This window comes from Spea bombifrons, chromosome 10, assembly GCF_027358695.1.
Source record: "Spea bombifrons isolate aSpeBom1 chromosome 10, aSpeBom1.2.pri, whole genome shotgun sequence".
Taxonomy (NCBI): domain Eukaryota; kingdom Metazoa; phylum Chordata; class Amphibia; order Anura; family Pelobatidae; genus Spea; species Spea bombifrons.
The window spans coordinates 620,001-628,242 of NC_071096.1; positions in this window are offsets into that span (position 1 = coordinate 620,001).

An 8,242-nucleotide genomic window follows, 5' to 3' on the forward strand; every position below is an offset into this window, starting at 1 on the left:
TTTCATATATAATATATTCCCATCATTACATAGTATCGTTATTTCATATATAATACATTCCCATCATTATACAGTATCGGTATATCATATATAATACATTCCCATCATTAAATACTATCTGTATTTTATATATAATACACTCCCATCATTATACAGTATCTGTATTTTATATACGATACAGTCCCATGATTATGTAGTATTGGTATTTATATACTATATGATACACTCCCATCATTATATAGTATGATAACATTATATATTATCTGTATTTTATATATAATATGAAACATTTTAACATTATAACTCAATAGTGTTTTATATATAATATGATAACATATTATATTGTATCAGTGATATATATATAATTTTCACATAATATGAAACAATAAGTTATCAGTATTTATATATATATATATATATATATACACACATTCCTATCATTATATAGTATCAGTATTTTATATATATATAAGTTGATGTATATAAAATACTGATACTATATAATGATAGTATCAGTATATTTTATATATGTATATATAAGTTGATATATTTTAACATTATACTGTATCAGTATTTATATATTTGTGTATTTATGTATAATAAACAATATTGGTATCTTATTTAATTTTACACATTCCCAATCATAATATAGCATTGGTATTTTATATATCACATGATACATTCTCATATTATACGGTATTGGTATTTTATATATCATATGATACATTCTCATATTATACGGTATTGGTATTTTATATATAATTTGATACATTCTCATATTATACGGTATTGGTATTTTATATATCATATGATACATTCTCATATTATACGGCATTGGTATTTTACATATCATATGATACATTCCCATATTATACGGTATGGGTATTTTATATATAATTTGATACATTCTCATATTATACGGTATTGGTATTTTATATATCATATGATACATTCCCATATTATATGTTATGGGTATTTTATATATCATATGATACATTCCCATATTATAATATTATACGGTATTGGTATTTTATATATCATATGATACAGTCTCATATTATACGGTATGGGTATTTTATAGATCATATGATACATTCCCATATTATACGGTATGGGTATTTTATATATCATATGATACATTCCCATATTATATGTTATGGGTATTTTATATATCATATGATACATTCCCATATTATACGGTATTGGTATTTTATATATCATATGATACATTCCCATATTATACGGTATGGGTATTTTATATATCATATGATACATTCCCATATTATACGGTATGGGTATTTTATATATCATATGATACATTCCCATATTATATGTTATGGGTATTTTATATATCATATGATACATTCCCATATTATACGGTATTGGTATTTTATATATCATATGATACATTCCCATATTATACGGTATGGGTATTTTATATATCATATGATACATTCCCATATTATACGGTATGGGTATTTTATATATCATATGATACATTCCCATATTATATGTTATGGGTATTTTATATATCATATGATACATTCCCATATTATACGGTATTGGTATTTTATATATCATATGATACATTCCCATATTATAATATTATACGGTATTGGTATTTTATATATCATATGATACATTCCCATATTATAATATTATACGGTATTGGTATTTTATATATCATATGATACAGTCTCATATTATATGTTATGGGTATTTTATATATCATATGATACATTCCCTTATTATATGTTATGGGTATTTTATATATCATATGATACATTCCCATATTATACGGTATTGGTATTTTATATATCAAATGATACATTCCCTTATTATACGTTATGGGTATTTTATATATCATATGATACATTCTCATATTATACGGTATTGGTATTTTATATATCATTTGATACATTCTCATATTATACGGTATGGGTATTTTATATATCATATGATACATTCTCATATTATACGGTATGGGTATTTTATATATCATATGATACATTCTCATTTTATACGGTATTGGTATTTTATATATAATTTGATACATTCTCATATTATACGGTATTGGTATTTTATATATCATATGATACATTCTCATATTACACGGTATGGGTATTTTATATATCATATGATACATTCTCATATTATACGGTATGGGTATTTTATATATCATATGATACATTCTCATATTATACGGTATGGGTATTTTATATATCATATGATACATTCCCATATTATACGGTATTGGTATTTTATATATAATTTGATACATTCTCATATTATACGGTATTGGTATTTTATATATCATATGATACATTCTCATATTATATATAGGATGTTAACATTATACATTACTAGTACTGGCAGCAGACGGGTTACTCTGAGGCATTGGTTGGTCTCTATAGATTTCACAGAATTTGGGCGAACGTCGGTCACAAATTGAGTGGATTTTGATGGCTTTGTCAGATCTTTGTCAGGCTTCCATGACATCCAGACACTCCCCATTCAGTAACCCGGATATTTCACCCTTTGAGTACGTAAGCCTTAACGTAATATGTTAAACTCTGCATAAACATAGCGCAGGTTTAAAGCCTCAGGGCGGATGGACTGTGTCAGGTGCCTCATTACCCTCCAAATGGTCTTATAGCTATTGTACAGCCCTGCAGAATATGATGGTGCTATATACATAATTTATATTGTCCATCTGGGCTAGGATCGTTCTGCATGCAGGCCCAGTCAGCTGACAGTCTTGTTGATTGTTGATGTTCTTGTTTGTCATGAAAGGAAAGTGCTTTCTCAATGACATTTACAAGAACAATCACACGGTTTCCTACCTATTCACTAAACAGTTTTACTGACTCGCCGAATGAAAAATAAAAGCACAAAAGACAGTTTATGACGGATGACAGCCCTTCAGAAGGTAGTGCATGCCAGATCGCTGCCGGGGCTGGGATAAAAGAACACAGTTACTAGCAGGTTAACAATGACACGCAGGGAACGTTAATCATTCACATGCGGGTATTCAAGGATTCTTACCACAAAACTCTGGCCGGTGTTTCTGGCAGAGAAATCTACCCCAAATCCACGGATTACAGGAATAATCGTGATGATTTACTGAAAATCCAGCGCAGGAATGGCCTGCGTTTAACACTTTCAGCCAGTGAGTTACTCGGAGGCTTAAGGGGGTCATTATATCTTTTAAGTCAACAAAAAAGAATTTATAATTGAATGTTATTACGGGAAAATACCTTGAAGAATATTAAAATCAAAGCAATCAAATAAAAATGCTGGAAAATTATATTTTTCCCTATGTTTTTAGAAGTTCAGTGCAATTAATAAAGGACGGCGTCTTATGTTCTTGAACACATCATGTCGTGTGTAACGTGTAGCGTGTAACGTGTCACAGTAAAGATCCAGCTCCGGAATGTTCTAATTACATATAATAACACAGATTATACCGCACACGCGGCAGCTTTTACTGAGCCCCGGACATGGCGGTAAATCCTGGACGTGGATGTTACGAGATCTCTGAGTAAACACTTATTGTTCTAAATATCGCGGACGCTGCGTTTGTTTACCGCTTGGCGCCATTACTGGGTGTCTCCGTGAAATTAGACATTGCACACAGCATCCCAAAGGAATGTTTTTAACCCAAATTATTGTGGCAGGCATTCAATGGGCCGAGAGCGGTCAGCAAGCCTTTCCTTACCATGGATGTATAGAATAGACGCGACCTAAGCTCCCCAAATGATTACTATTTATTGAGAGATATGGCGCCATCATAGTCCGGGCGCTGAATGCACCTGAACCTTTGGAATTGGAGCCTCGCGGGATTGGTTCGTGTCCAATCCGTGTCCGGGGAAGTGCTTTAAATCATTAGGAAGGAGATGCGTTTCCAGGGGGGATCCATGATGCGCGCACCGATACGGGGGGCGAGTGGCTCGGGAAATACAACATTATTTAACCGAAGTGATGGAAGAATCGGAACAAACGAAATTTAGGGTAATCAGGAACACAAAAAGCGCAGCATGCTGAGGGATCTTCAAGGCCCTGGGTAAAATCCGTGCACCCTCAGCCACTGGTGATATCACTGATGACATCACGATTGCATCGTTTCCTCTTAGTGTTAACGCAGGGCCTTTTATTCGGAGTCACCGGCCCAGCCTCTAATGGCTCCCAATTTGGCTGTTTGCTTTTGCCGGTTGAAAGCCCGAGGTTTACGGGAAAGGTCACTCGGCCTCTAAGATTAATTCTTAACACAAACTTTTGGAAACATGTTGCAGTATTTGCTTGCGCACTCTATGGTTACAGTAACAATGCAGGATTGCGCAAAGGATTTAACCCTCTCCTGTGCTTCAGCTTTCAATTTGCTGCAACCGGTTTCCTCCTGTGTCTGGAAGGCCTGGCAGGGCATGGAGAGATCCGGTACCCGGGATCACAGGGAACCCCACGAGTCCCACGAGCCGAATTCGCTGATTTGGGTAGTTTAGAAGAAATTGATGGCTTTGGTAGGTAGGACACAAAGAGAAAAAAGGCAGAAATTTAGAAAAAAGTGAGTGGGGCTTGATAAGAAGGGAGCGGGGCATTGTGGGGTAGTCGGCTCCATTAAGATCCTCTTTGTTTGCCTCTGAGGCCATTAAAAACTAGACATTTCAGAATAATCTAGAACGTCTGGATTACCAACGAGAATGTGCATGTCACAGAAATCACCGGGACTGCATCCGTTTACCCCAGGGCCTTATTGCCCCCCTACCACCCCCAGGGGTGCAGAGAATATGCACTAAATAGGGTATAAATGCCTGCGTTGCGCTCGTTCCTGTTGTAGGCATTGCTCTGCTCCCCTCTGACGGACTCCTTTCCCCCTCCGTTCACTGAATGAGTTGACTCATCGCTTTTGGCAACAGCCGCGCATTCTCCTGTTATAACAAAACAATCAACAATCAAAGCATTTTACTGCCCTCCCGAACCCCTCCAAATCACCCCAAGCGCCCCCTTCCCAGGCAGAGGCAGGAGCTGCCCAGACATGGCACTGTAAGGGTGGCAGGGGCTGTAAGGGTGGCAGGGGCTGTAAGTGTGGCAGGCACTGTAAGGGTGGCAGGCGCTGTAAGGGTGGCAGGGGCTGTAAGGGTGGCAGGAGGTGTAAGCGTGGCAGGGGCTGTAAGGGTGGCAGGCGCTGTAAGGGTGGCAGGGGCTGTAAGGGTGGCAGGGGCTGTAAGGGTGGCAGGGGCTGTAAGCGTGGCAGGGGCTGTAAGCGTGGCAGGGGCTGTAAGCGTGGCAGGCGCTGTAAGGGTGGCAGGGGCTGTAAGGGTGGCAGGGGCTGTAAGCGTGGCAGGCACTGTAAGGGTGGCAGGAGGTGTAAGGGTGGCAGGGGCTGTAAGGGCGGCAGGCGCTGTAAGGGTGGCAGGGGCTGTAAGGGGGGCAGGGGCTGTAAGGGGGGCAGGGGCTGTAAGGGGGGCAGGCGCTGTAAGGGTGGCAGGCGCCGGGCCCAGCGGAGGATTAATGCTGATAATATGAAATGCTGCGTTCTGCCTGAATGGCTGCCGTATCACACGGGTCCTGCTTTGGCTTCATATCTGTTTTCAGTAAAACATCCCACGCTGAATGTTTCTGACAGCCATAAAGCGGGTAATGCCCCATTCCTGCACTGCTGCCGGTGCATAGATTCCTGGAGTCACCAAAATATTACTATAATTCCACTTATAATACGTGTAATAATACGTGTAATAATACGTGTAATAATACGTGTAATAATACATGTAATAATACGTGTAATAATACGTGTAATAATACGTGTAATAATAAAACTCCAGGCTGGGGCAGGTGATTTCTGCGTGTGTCCGGTGAGACACGGGCGCCTCTCCTTGCCTTTACGTGACATACACTGTTACAGTATTAACACCACACAAACTGTAACACTATACACTAATACACCACACACACTAATACACACATGAATACACTGTAACACCACACACTAATACACACACACTGTAACACTATACACTAATACACCACACACACTAATACACACATGAATACACTGTAACACCACACACTAATACACACACACTGTAACACTATACACGAATACACCACACAAACTGTAACACTATACACTAATACACCACACACACTAACACTATACACTAATACACACACACTGTAACACTATACACTAATACACCACACAAACTGTAACACTATACACTAATACACCACACACACTAATACACACATGAATACACTGTAACACTATACACTAATACACACACACTGTAACACTATACACTAATACACCACACACACTGTAACACTATACACTAATACACCACACACACTAATACACACACACTGTAACACTATACACTAATACACCACACAAACTGTAACACTATACACTAATACACCACACACACTGTAAAACTATACACTAATACACCACACACACTGTTACACTATACACTAATACACCACACACACTGTAACACTATACACTAATACACCACACAAACTGTAACACTATACACTAATACACACACACTAACACTATACACTAATACACCACACACACTAATACACACACACTGTAACACTAATACACCACACAAACTGTAACACTATACACTAATACACCACACACACTAATACACACACACTGTAACACGATACACTAATATACCACACACACACTAATACACACATGAATACACTGTAACACCACACACTAATACACACACACTGTAACACTATACACTAATTCACACACACTGTAACACTATACACTAACACACACACACTGTTTATTGCAGCCAATTCGCCAGGAGCTGCCCCCTGTATGCGCAGTTGCGCACGTTCACACAGACGCCCGGTCTGGGCCCACCAATCCCCTTTAATCCCACTGTCTGGGTTCACTCGCTTACATACTGGTTTTTACGAGGAGGGTCTAACAGGCGCAGAGACCGTATAACGACCTTAAATGCAGCCGCATTCTGGGAGATTTGTAACCAGGTCGCTCCTTATTTCAGAAAACTGGCAACGTCGTGAAAAGGGAACGTTCTGTTTGTGTATTTTAAGTGTATTTTAAGTAATTTCGGTTTTTTTAGGTGCCAGATGAGTGAGGTTTCCACGGCGGTTCTCGAAGTAGGATGAGTAAATCCTATGTATGAGAGCCGTAAGGTCACGGATCGCCCACTCCATGCGCTGTCAACGTGCAGCCTTCCCACGCCCTCCGTTCTGTAAAACCTGCGCAGGAGAGGCTCGCTTTACGGCTGCGCCGAGCTCCGTCACCAAGGATTAGCTCCAGCACTCGGTTACCTTGACCTTGTGTTACAGAACGCTTGGTTGATATAAAAAGATCTTGATGTCTCCGTAAAGGAACCAATTCATTTCTGGAAACCTTTTTCCCATGCAGCGTGGCGGCGCAGGCACTGAGCGGCCGTTACAGGGCTGTCTTTAAGGATCTGATAATGCTGCAAAGCGTCCTTTTTTGTGTATTTATAAACAGCTATGGGCGTATTGACCAAGAACGCAGCGGCCCATAAAATAGGGAGTCGCTGGCGATATAAACAGAGGTGTATTAATAAACCATTTGCCCGATAAAAGATGGATATTAAGTGACGAGGCTTCCAGGAGTCGCAGAACGTTAAGCCGAGCCGAGTCAACGCGGGTTTTGTAACGAGCTCGCGCTGTCAGAATAAGTAAATATGTAGGAATGACCATAAAAATAAGGGCGTTCCTGGAAATCTGATTTCAACGTACATTATTAGGCAATGTGCTGCGTGTTATAAACAGCGATCGTGCAGTGCGCACTGCGACGGGGAAACGGCGCACACTTGGCATAGCACTGCTTAGTGAACAGGGCCCCACACACTGCATACAGCTAGGAAGATACGGACAGGCAGGAATATCCATTTCTGATATTTTTCCATAGCTGATAGAACAGGTTGTAGAAGACAATCGCTAGCAGCTGAAACGCAGCCCCCTGTATGGATCATGGAGGTAAACGCTGCCTCCAGCAATAAAGCAAACAATAAGAGAGTCCTCAATATCATGAGCTGCCGAGCGCCGGCATCTGGCTTCAGCCTTTTATGAGATCAAGAGCTGGCTCAGGAGTTCAGTATTAACTGAGGTTATAGCCCGAGGTCAGGGGGTGAGTTTCAGCTGAGGTCACAGTCCGAGGTCAGACCCAGTTCAGGTCACAGCCCGAGGTCAGCCTCAGCTGAGGTCACAGCCC